This window comes from Sinocyclocheilus anshuiensis, unplaced genomic scaffold (genome assembly GCF_001515605.1).
Source record: "Sinocyclocheilus anshuiensis isolate Anshui unplaced genomic scaffold, SAMN03320099.WGS_v1.1 scaffold660, whole genome shotgun sequence".
Taxonomy (NCBI): Eukaryota; Metazoa; Chordata; class Actinopteri; order Cypriniformes; family Cyprinidae; genus Sinocyclocheilus; species Sinocyclocheilus anshuiensis.
Genome location: NW_015557099.1, coordinates 101,605 through 114,013, shown reverse-complemented (window position 1 = coordinate 114,013; position 12,409 = coordinate 101,605). Strand labels below are relative to the sequence as shown.

Below are 12,409 nucleotides of genomic sequence, written 5' to 3'. Positions count from 1 at the left end.
ATATATATAATATATATAAAATGGACACCCAAACACCACAAATAAACTCTTAAAAATAAAGGTGCTTCAACACAGTGATGTTCTGCAGATGTTAAAGGTTCTTTATGGAACCATTTAGACAAAAAGTCTCTTCTATTGCATCATGAAGCACCTTTATTTTTAAGAGTGTATAAATGCTTGTGGAGTATTTAATTCAGTTACGTTTGACCAAGTAATGCTTGTAGCTTTATGGTTAATCGCATATTTATTTATTTTCTGCAGTAGCTTCTACACTGAAATGTATCCAGTTAACATCACATATGACCTTGTAATGATATAAGCCCCGTCCATTGTGCACTGCTATTGGCTGTTTTTATTGAATTTTAAGAGAGTAAGACCCATACAGGCTAGTAAATATTTATCTGTCGATGGTGTTTAAATAAATGTATTTTGGAGTTTGGGCATCCACTTTTTGGCAGCTGTGACAGTCAGCTGAAGACATTTAAAAAAAAAAAGATTCCAAAACATCCACAAGGTCTTAATCAGTGTTATTTTAGTATCACTGTGATGCTATTATAGTTTTTATTAATGGTTTAAATTTGTTTTTACTTCTGTATTTCCTATTTTAATTTTAGTTAAAGTTTTAGTAATTTTGCTGTGTGATTTTGTAGTTTTTTTTTTAATTAGTTTTAGTTTTTTTATATGCAGTGCTGCTTAAAAGTTTGTGAACCCTTTAGAATTTTCTATATATATTTCTACATAATCTGATTTCCTCACAAGTCCTGAAATTAGACAAAGTGAACCCAATTAAACAAATGAGACAAAAATATTTTTTCTTTGTCATTTATTTATTGAGAAAAATGATCCAGTGTTACATATACGGTATATGCATTGTAAAAGTATGTGAATCTTTGATTTCTGTATCTGGCGTGGCCCCCTTTTGCAGCAATAACTGAAGGTAAAGTTTCTTGTAACTGCTGATCAGTCCTGCACACCGTCTTGTAGGAGTTTTAGCCCATTCCTCAGTACAGATCCACTTCAACGCTGTGATGTTGGTGAGTTTTGTATTATGAACTGCTTGCTTCAGCTCCTTCCACAATGTTTCAACTGGATTAAGGTCTGAACTTTGACTTGGCCATTCTAAAACATTAACTTAGTTCTTCTTTAACCATTCTTTGGTAAAATGACTTGTGTGCTTGGGGTCGTTGTCTTGCTGCATGACCACTTTCTCTTGAGACTCAGTTCATAGACGGATGTCTAGCTTTTTACTGTTTTTTTTTAATAAAACAGGGCAGGCAACGCCTCTTAACAGTTAACAGTTCACCTTTCAATTTAACAGCTCAACCTATAGATTCACATACTTTTGCCACTCACAGATATGTTATATTGGATCATTTTCCTGAATAAATAAATGACAAAGAAAATATGTTATTGATTGGGTTCTCTTTGTCTACTTTCAGGACTTGATTATATCTGATTATGTTTTTGATCATATTTATGCAGAAATATAGAAAATTCTAAAGGGTTCACAAACTTTCAAGCAGCACTTAATATAGTCTGCATCGTTTTTTTAAATTTTCATTTCAGTTCTGGTTTTAATTATCTTAATGCATCAAGTTAAACTAAATGAAAAAGAGAAATGTTACTTTGGCAATGAGCTGGAATAAAATAGAGTTTAAGGATTTTTACATATTTTTTCAGGTAATGTTTATTTAATTTCAAGTAACAAAACTAGTTTTAGTTAGAAACTATAACAACCCTGGTCTACATGGCTTTATTTGGCTTGGGGTAAAAAAAAACATTACAATTACATTGTAAACTGTACACAAACACACTCACTCGCATGCCTACCATGTGTGTCTGCTTTGATAGGCAGGGTCTGGCTCTCCAGCATTTGATTGGACCCTGAAAACCTTTAAATGCTTGGCTTTGCAATGAAGCACCCAGAACCTTGTGATAACCTTCAGTAAACATAGATAAGATCAATTTCTGTTGGACATTTTGAGGAAAAACATGAGTGGATGTCCTTTTTTGGGAAGAAAGCATCAGTATGTTTTCAGAATTAGTTTTTAACTTTATTTATTTTTAATTCTTGTCAAAATAAAATCAAATGTAATGTTTTTTTTATATTTTACCTGATAATAAATATAATATAAATGGATGTATATATATATTTTTCGTCTCAAAATTAGATTGTTTACCAGTAAGCCCAGTCAGGCAGAGGAAGAGGATGAATCCCAAAAGGGCATCAACAAAGCCACTAAAGGAGGAATCTTCTATGGAGAATACCTACAGGTAATAAGTCATCAAACTTTATTAAATGTACTGATCCAAATATGAATTATTCATATCTAGCTTTGAGCCTGTTTTGCTGAAAATGACTTAACCACAGCATGAAAAGCTGAAATGCATTAAGGTGTAATAACTTTGATCCGTTTGCTGTTAGCTTGACAAGGTGTTGAGCGCTCAAGTTTTGCAGAGTCAACAGAAAGGTAACAAAATCCATGATGAGCATCTCTTCATTGTTACTCACCAAGGTAATCTATTTATATGTATTCATACTATATGAAAACCTGTTAGCTCTCACATAACATTATCAAAAACATTTTGGGTTTGAGGGTCCATTTCCACATATCCTGACTGTTATTCTGTGTTTTTCTCTTATAGCTTACGAGTTGTGGTTTAAGCAGATATTGTGGGAGCTTGATTCAGTTCGGGACCTGTTCATTAAAAACCATGTAAGTTAAACTAACAAAATGAATATTGAGTTGTGGACAGGAAGAGTTGATTGCTCCTCAAGCTTTTAAAAATATAGGTTTGTTTTTGGCATCAGTGGAATCATGAAGAACCTTTAACATACATGGAAAAGTTTCTATTCCACAAAAGCTTCTTTCAAGTGGAAATGGTCCTTTAGATTTTTTTTAAATGTTCTTCACACAAAGTTCTTTTACTGAAAGGTTCTTTGGGGAAGCAAAAATGGTTCTTCTGTGCTATCACTGCTAAACCCCCCTTTTGGAACCTTTATTTTTAAGAGAGTAAGTGTATTTTTAAAAAAAAAAAAAACCTTAAATGTGGACTTTGTCCACAGGTTCGGGATGAAAGAAACATGCTGAAGGTGGTGAGCAGGATCCACAGGATCACCATGATATTCAAACTACTGGTGGAGCAGTTTGCAGTCCTAGAGACTATGACTGCCCTGGACTTCTTTGATTTCAGGTAACATCCTCAGTCAACATACCCTCATGGCAATTCATAACTACTTTAAATATTTGCGAATTGGTGGCCATTTCATATGAAGTCATACAATCACATTCATATGTTTGCGTATGATCTGCTTATGCCCCACTGACAGTCAGGTTTAGGGGTGGACCTTTGTGTGTATGTTTTTTCCCCCCTAAAAATCACGTTTCTGTATGAATCACATCATACTAATTCATACAAAATGGCCACCTCATAAAATACTTACAGTATGTTTTCTGATGAGATCTGGATGGCCTCAGCTCAAACAACCCTGAAAAAATAGGCCTTAATTTTAGAAAATTAAGAAAAAAAAGTCATGAGGTTAATATAGTTTACATTTGCAAGTAGATTCATGTGTTGAATCCTTTAATCCAGAAAAACGGTTTGAGTGATTTGTTCACAAATCGGACCGGTTTGAGATGTTGCTTTTGTGTTGTAGGGAGTATCTGTCCCCAGCCTCGGGGTTCCAGAGTCTTCAGTTCCGTCTTCTGGAGGCTAAGATTGGTGTGGCGGATCATTTGAGAGTCCCCTACAACCGACGACACTACAGAGATAGCTTCCACGGACAGGAGAGTGAGACGCTGCTGAGTTCAGAGCAGGAAGCCACTCTCCTTCAGCTGGTGGAGGTAAAACCTCTCATCTTCAATAATGAATTTTGACATAATTAGTATGCCATTTCAATTATATAATGTATATTGTAGCAATGGCTGGAGAGGACTCCTGGACTGGAAAAGGATGGATTTAATTTCTGGGGAAAACTGCAAGCCAACATCGAAGAGGGTCTCAAGATGGAGAAGCACAAACTGGAAGTTCGTTCTGATCACAATCATTTTTTCCATTCTATTTTCTCAGAAATGTTGCTATGCTGAAGGGTTACTCATTGCTTTGACTTACAGAAAATGGAAGATTCTGGAGGACCTTCTGGACCTTCTGGCAGATCTAAACAAACAGACTGAGGTCTTCACCGCCCTGTTTGATCCAAAACGCCATGAGCATCTTTTAAGCAAAGGTGAGGATTAGCTCACAATGCTTTGCTAGTAGTAGTGTAGTATAGACTATGCAGAGTTATTATTGTTAACTAAACTATTAAACTACGTAAACTATTAAAAACCTTTTTGTTGATTGGAATATAAATACAATAAACACACTGCAGTTGCCAAGGCTGACTGGAACAGGAAATAAATAAAAACTAAAATGGAACTTCACCGCCCTAAAATTAAACCTTAAAATTAATATTTAAAAAGAACAACAAACTAATCAAAAAGTGCATAATAATTACTAAAAATTCAACTAAAATTAAATGAAACTGAATACATAAAAATAAAAGTTAATTTAAAATATTAATAAAATGAGTGGATGCCATTTTGAACAGAGCACCATTTACCCAAACAAAGGTAAAATGCAGGTAATACCATGTTTTTGGGCACTATAAGACCTTATAGTACCCATTCCAATTCTACACTGAGAAAAAGGTGTAGAATTTACTTTTGAACTCTTTTCACTCAGAAATTTCTAGTAAATTTGTACAGATAATTACAAATAAATGGCAAGTACTATTACTATTACTATACTATTTCCATGTAAACTGTCCAATAATCTGTTTTATTTACTTTAACTTTGAAAAGTATTTTTACAGTCGAATTTTGTATAAATTTCATAAATATCGATGAATTTCAATCTTTTTCCGAAAGGTGAACGGCGACTTTCTTACAAGGCCCTTCAGGGAGCTCTGATGATTAATTTCTATAGGTATGTGAAATTACATTTAATATTCTATTCACTATATTCAATACTGTTTTTGTGCATTATAGAGTAGGCCATTTCTTCAGTGAAGATCTTCATCCTTTTTTGTTTTCCAGGGAAGAGCCTCGATTCCAGGTGCCCTTCCAGCTCCTGACTGCACTGATGGAGATCGATATGCTCATGACCAAGTGGAGATGTAAGTCTTTGATTCCAAGCACAAATTCAAGAATCTCCACATATACTACAGCCATATCCCACGCTAACACCACAAACCTTTCCCTCCAGATAACCATGTCTGTACGGTGCACAGAATGATCGGGAGTAAGGCAGGGACTGGTGGATCGTCAGGCTACCAATACCTGCGCTCCACTGTCAGGTTTGTGTCTCACTAATGATCTGAGAAACATGCTTTTTTGTTCCAATCTGAAATACTAAACTACTCTAGGGTTTTGTGTTATTTTGGTCATCATCTTACTCAATGGTGGCATGATTACAGCTCATTAATTAATCTCAAGTTATGATCCATAGTGCTCACTTATCTGTGTTTGACGCGGATAAAAGCACATTTTCATTGTGTTTATTGAAATTCACTCAGTGATAAAAATCTGTGATAAACAGTAACACTTTAACCTCAGAAAAGTGCTAATAAGATGGACCACAAAATGAAGATGCCTTAATTGTTCTCTCATCTTTCAGTGATCGTTAAAAAGTGTTTGTGGATTTGTTCAACCTCGCGACATTCCTGGTACCTCGTGCCTGGGTGCCCAAACTGAACCCAAACATCCATAAGTTTCCCTACATGGCCGAGTGTTACGACAGCTCGTACAATTCATACAGCAGTGAGGATTCAGATTAGAAAGATCCGACTTGTTTGTCTGTGCTGATGAAACGAAATGATGTCCAGAAACTCAGGAATAGTGCCAGTACTCTGTATTGATCAGCCAAAGTTTGTGCTTTTTGTTCCATTTACATGATTGATTGATTTGCTGAGACACTGAAGGGCTAGAAACGTCTCTCAAGATGACGTAAAGAAAGTTTAATGATGAAGTGATTGTGTATATACTGGAAATCAAGAAATCTTGTACATACTATTTATATTTTAAACATTTATGTAAAAAATGTCTCTTTTGTAATACTAAAAATATATTTTTGAATGAAGCACATATACATATATATGAAGCATACATATATAAAAATATATGCATGTATTTTGTAAGCTGTGCATGAACAATGATATATAAAATGTGACCCTGGAGCACAAAACCAGTCGTCATAAGTAGCACGAGTATATTTGTAGTAAAAGCCAACAATACATTGTATGAGTCAGCATTATTTATTTTTCTTTTATGCCAAAAATCATTAGGAAGTAAAGATCATGTACCATGAAGATATTTTGTACATTTCCTACCATAAATATATAAAAATGTAATTTTTAATACATAATATGCATTGCTAAGAACTTCATTTGGACAACTTTAAAGGTGATTTTCTCAAAATTTTGATTTTTTTTGCACCCTCAGATTCCAGATTTTCAAATAGTTGTATCAGATTATGTATAAATCTCAATTTCGAAAAATGGACCCTTATGACCGATTTTGTGGGCCAGGGTCACATATTATCTAATAACAATAGCTAGCTTATGTAAAATAATTCTGATAAAATCTTTAAAACGGATAAAAAATTAAAAAAAAAGGTTTTAAAGTAAACATGAAAATGTGCCATTAAATTATTGGAATATTTGCTTAAAATCTCAGGGGGTACTTCAGGTCAATAATTTATGCCAAAGATTTTCAGCTGACAAAAAAAGAGGGCAGAGTTAGATAGATAGATAGATAGATAGATAGATAGATAGATAGATAGATAGATAGATAGATAGATGGATGGATAGAACAACAGAGTGAGATAGATAGATAGATAGATAGATAGATAGATAGATAGATAGATAGATAGCGCTGTACTTGTCCACTAGAGGGCAGAATGTATCCAACAGTAAATGAAGGTTGTTCTGGCAATGGAAGCGTGATGTGACAATAAAGAAAAAAATCTTGTTTCATGTCGTACTTTCATCTACTGTTGTAATCTTTGGTGAAAGAAAGCAGCCTTTGAAATCTTGTTAAGTGCCTGACTGACTATAATTAGTAGGCTACAATCTAAAGGTTATTTGAAGGATGTAAGTGACAGATGGATCGGCCAGTAAAGAGCGTTGCTGGGCTGGAGCCGGGACATACTTTCACTGGGCTGGACACTAACTCAGGAAACCTGTCTCCTTTTAGAGATCCAATTAGTCCCCTTAGTATCTCAGTTGATTGTCCCCCTCCTACAAGCATTTCCTGCAGTTATCTCCAATCAAAAGCTGCACCACTGAGACAGGGAAACAAAAACATACAGATAAAGCGACATGTTAATAAAAACCTCCTCATTGCCAATGTAATTCATCATGAACTAGGTTTTCCTGCCAAAATGTTTCTGGTGAAATATAAAGGTTTCAGTGGAAGTCCATTTATGATGTTTTCATTATTGTGCTATTATACACTGTGGTACGTTGTTTTTGTAGATATGGTTGTCAGTCTTTCTCTGGAGAAGTGATTCTGCACAAATTGTTTCTGTGGAAGTCTCATACAGTACATGCTGTTTTTATCGTCAATGCGGATTGAGATTTTTGGTAAACATCGTCCCAGAGTTCGGGAGAGAGAGCAAAGTGACTTCACCAGCTTCCTCCATCTGGTTGGCAGACTGCACTTTAAGATTAATGGAAGTGTCACAGCGCTCGCAGCCGTTTGAATGCGGCTCAGGTCTGTGTTTAATTAGCTGCAGCTCTTCAGGCGAGAGGCCTTGATGACTGCTCTAAATTGATCCTCTGAGAGGTATTTGTAGAGTGATTAGACTCTTGTGGTTGAGATTGCTGTTTTCTTCAGTGTTTTAATCTCATTCTCTCTTTCAGTCTCATTACACCCTCAGGAGGTGATTTAATTAAGGGCAGCTTCAGCTAAGCACTGTTCATTTTTCCATGACACACTTGTGAAAGCATCATACCTTACCATGCTGAGTGAACACTCATAGACCGGGCACTATAAAACAGCTAGTATCCAAGATCCCATTCACCATCTTACCATGTTTTATTTTCTCTTTTTATAAGAATATATAGGCCTACCTAAATAACTATGCTTACAGTTTATTCACCACCCCACTAAAACTCATACAGGACACAAAATAAATAATAGGCCATGATGCAACTGTATAAGTAAATTCATATTGAGTTCAAATGAAATTTATCATTGAATGTGTACAGTAGTGGCCTAATGGTTAGAGGGTTTATTCAAAAATTGTTCTCTCTTTAATGACTGTAGCCTTTGCTTCTCCTCCCCTAACAGGTGTCTTTGTAATAATGTGTTTTCCAGACGTTATTCCAGAATAATGCGCCTGCCTCGATCTGTCACATGATCACATGATTTGGAAAAACTGAGAAAGGTTTCATCATGGTTTTGCTGAAGCGTAACACAGGAGATGACACTAATGTGCAGTCTGGGATCAGTTTGTTTTCTCATTAACATGGCCACATATCACCTGAATTAAAATATCCATGTTCCTACAACATGTGTAGGTGATCTAAAGTCTGTGACAACATCTCTTCACCATCTTAAATTGATAGAGGAAATGGGGCAGAATTATTCTTGTACAGTATAAACAACAATCTTATCTACATAAATTACGTTGGATTATATTGCATAACGTAACTCCTCCATCATTTGTTTTCATGCACATGCTATAAAAGTTTTCATAATTCTAGTCAAATTGGCATCTGTATTCAAATGTGCTTGGAGCAATTCTCAAGAGCTTATGATCTCATCCCATGGAAATCTCACTGGCTTTCCTGTTTGGATCCAGATATAGGAGTAGTGATCCAGTAAGGAAGGCCAGGGCATTCGTTTGGTGAAAAGTTGGGATTTTTCCCAATGCTCAAACAAAATCTATGACTGATAAATTATTCACAAGAAGGTCAAAACACATGGATTATTGTCTTTTGCAGATCAATGCTTTCCTCTGTCTCTCCCTTGCTATAGACGAAACTCCCAGAATTTCAGAGTACATATCACCAGGGCTATGGAGCTGGAAAAATGAAGTCATATACATAAATTTATATTTCAAATAAATGCAATTTAAAAAAAATTAATAAAAAGTCACTGTTTCCACAAAAATATTAATGCGAGCACAACTGTTTTCAACATTGATAATAAGAACTGTTTCTTGAGCAGCAAATCAGCATATTAGAATGATTTCTGAAGGATCATGTGACTCCGAAGATGAGTAATGATGCTAAAAATTCAGCTTTGCATCACAGGAATAATTTACATTTTAAGATATGACAATATTGCTAATTTTACTGCATTAATGAGCAAATAAATGCAGCCTTAGTTTTCCATCAAAAACATTAAAAAAAAATCCTACTGACCCCAAAGTTTTGAATGATACATAACCTGATAGCGTTCAGAGTTTGGGGCGTTTATGTTACCTGCTGTTTAGTGATTGTAATCTAAACCTTTGAGGCTCCCTAGACGACCAGAGGTCAAGCTTAACCCCTCCCTCACCCCCCATTTAACATGTTGAAATAACATTCATTTTAAAGGCCGTGCACTTTGACCTGTCAGTCTGCCTTTAACTTTGAACTTTCTTCTTGTCTGAATTCTTGTCACATCTGCCTTGCAGCAGTTTTGCTTCAGCAAAAAATCTTTTTTTGCTAATTATTTTTGTCTTACAGTATGCTTCCCTCTTGCACACAACAGTGAAGAATCCTGATGTCATTCACCTCGATGAAGGCCGAAATGAACCAGCGCAGCTGTCAGATTCTTCGCAGATTTACAGTAAGCCTCCACTATTAAATCCTGATTATTACCAGATGCTTTTTCCCCCTTTTTCCTCCCAGTCTTAGGGTACAAAATGATTTTTTCTCTTTCTTTCTTTCATGGAAGAAAAAAGCTAAGAGAATGAGATCAGTGGAAAAAGCTTGCTGAGCTCTGGCCAAACATTGGACTCCTGTAAATAGAATTTTCAAGGAGAAATTAATCCTTTCTTTTGGGGGGAAAAACACACCCATTTGCCTTCAGTTGCCACCAGGCAACTATTTTGATCCAAAACATACAGTAAACATCCCATTTCACACTTTTACCCTCCCTCTCTGAAGCATAATCATGATATTACCACATTTTTTGCACATAGTACCTTATAGTACCATGTAAACATCATTTAGTACCATGGTACCGCCACAGTACTTTTTTTTTATTGTAAAGAACCATGACTAGGTTTCCCCAAGGACCACCCTGATCTCCCCTCTGTGACGTTCCAGCTCATGCAGTGTTCATTACAGACCGAGAGAGGAAAAAAATATTCCTCTATTGGTGAACCATACTGCTTTTTTCCCTCTCTATTTTACGCAACACTGCTAGATGTACAATGAATGTAGTGTCTTCACTTTACTGACTTTACAGTCATTCTTTCCCAGTTTTAAAACGTAGCTGCTCTTGCTCGGACTCTCTCAAAGCGGTTAGATGTTTTCCCATCCTCTCACATGCGAGTCTGTCGTTGTGTACGCGAATGAATGATGATGTCTTCTTCACTCACAATGTTGTAATTATAATGTTCCAGAGGGTCATCTTGAATTTACTGTAGTGCTAATGGGAAACATTAACCCAGACACAAAGCATCATTCATTAACTCCAGATATTACCCATACTGTTCCACTCCTGTCATCGTTCTGGAAAAATATATGAACAAATGTATAGCTCATCATTTATCTCAATCGATGACATCATTTGGTGTGTTGATTTACATCAGCTTCATGTTATAGATCTCAAAGCAGAAGCATTAGGCCTGTAACCACTATGGTGAACCCATCCCACCCAATATTCAGATTAGTGGTCAACCAATTATGTTTTTTAATTGTTTAAGTAATACATGTGTAATAGCCTTGTTTACTTCATTAATAGCCCTCAAAATGGCAGATGAAATTATAGGCCAGTTATTCTATGTCTTGTCGTTTCTAATTAAAAATTAAAAATGTGTATGTATATTGCTTTGTGCCATCTAAAGTTGAATTACATTTTTATTTGTTATTAATTTTCATATATTTTGGGATATTATGCATTCAGAATGGGTAACATGGTTGACAGTTAATGCTGATATTCGCATAGATATGTATCTCTATGGATATTCATACAAGTATCCATTTATCAATTATGTTTACTTTTAAATTTACAAATACACTACCATTCAAAAGTCTGGGCTCCATAATTTTTTCCCCCTCAAGGCATTTATTTGATTAAACATTCGTTAAAAACAGTACTGTGAAATATATTAGGCAATTTAAAATAAAATATGTTTTGACACACGCAAATAAAAATATATTTTATAGATATAGGCGAATATAGGCTATATTATGAGCCACACAAAGCTTTTGTGGAAGGAATCAGTGTGGAAGGAAACATTCAGTTAAAGAGAAGTATGCACCTCATAATCATAATCAAGATCTCAGTGAGCCAACATTGAGCAAAGCGTGTTCTCATGTCTCTTCTAAAATAATGAAGACAGTGTGACTTATTCAAGTCCGCACATGGGTGGCGCTGTTTCTCTTTCAAAAACAAACGTTAAGAAGGGAGTGGCGTTTTTTGCCGTTCATATGTTCCTCAGTCTTTATTCTTTCTTTCTCTCTGTCGTCTCGTCAGTTGATCTACAAGTAGACGAGATGCAGATGTGGAAAGTCCTTCACCCTCCCCCTCTGGAAGAGAAAAGACATGTCAGATGTCTCGCTTATTCGTTATTCTCTCTCTCGCTCTTTCTCTCAAACTCTTCACCTCTCAGCTCTTGACAACTGTGTATCTTTGAGTGCACTTTTATAACCTCTCATACACATATTTCATCACAAAGACTACATGCATAACCTCATCAGGATGGCTCATTCTCTCCCACAGTACAACATCGAACAGAGCATCATTCTGCTTCTGCACATCCAAACCGCTGTGCTTCATGTCGCTTGCACGTTCAAACACACCAGAAAGTTACCCATTTAGTTTCCAAGGTAACCAGACTTTATGCAAAAAAACAAAAAACAAAACATAGTTTCTGAAACAACTATTTGTATAAGAGACCCTATCATTGAAACTAAATAAATAGATAACAATATTACATAGCAATATAATATAAATATGTAACAATATTTATATATAGCCTATAGGCTATAATGTATAATATATATTCTTTTTAAAAAGCAATGAGAAAAAGGTTGTATTTTGGAATTTACGTTAATACTTATTTCATGTACATGCAAATATGAAGACATTAGTTAAAGTTTCATGATATTTCAAACTACTGGACTATTACAGTACGAAATGTTAAGCATTCATGCCTAGATAATGTTTGTTAAATGTATTAATGGAATTAGAAATACAATTTTGTA

At 35.3% G+C, this 12,409-nt stretch overlaps 1 protein-coding gene and 1 pseudogene across 1 annotated transcript in view; both read left to right on the top strand.

The window, feature by feature from the left end:
- Nucleotides 1-1,933: 1,933 nt before the first annotated feature.
- Nucleotides 1,934-6,265, top strand: LOC107677502 (tryptophan 2,3-dioxygenase B-like; annotated as a pseudogene).
- A 3,513-nt stretch (nt 6,266-9,778) lies between these two features.
- The window catches only part of LOC107677507 (collagen alpha-1(VI) chain-like), a 43,872-nt gene continuing 41,241 nt past the window's right edge, over nt 9,779-12,409 (top strand). Inside the window, exon 1 of the mRNA XM_016472432.1 lies at nt 9,779-9,821. The gene's annotated coding sequence lies outside the window, so the exon portion shown is untranslated. The remainder of the gene's footprint in view (nt 9,822-12,409) is intronic.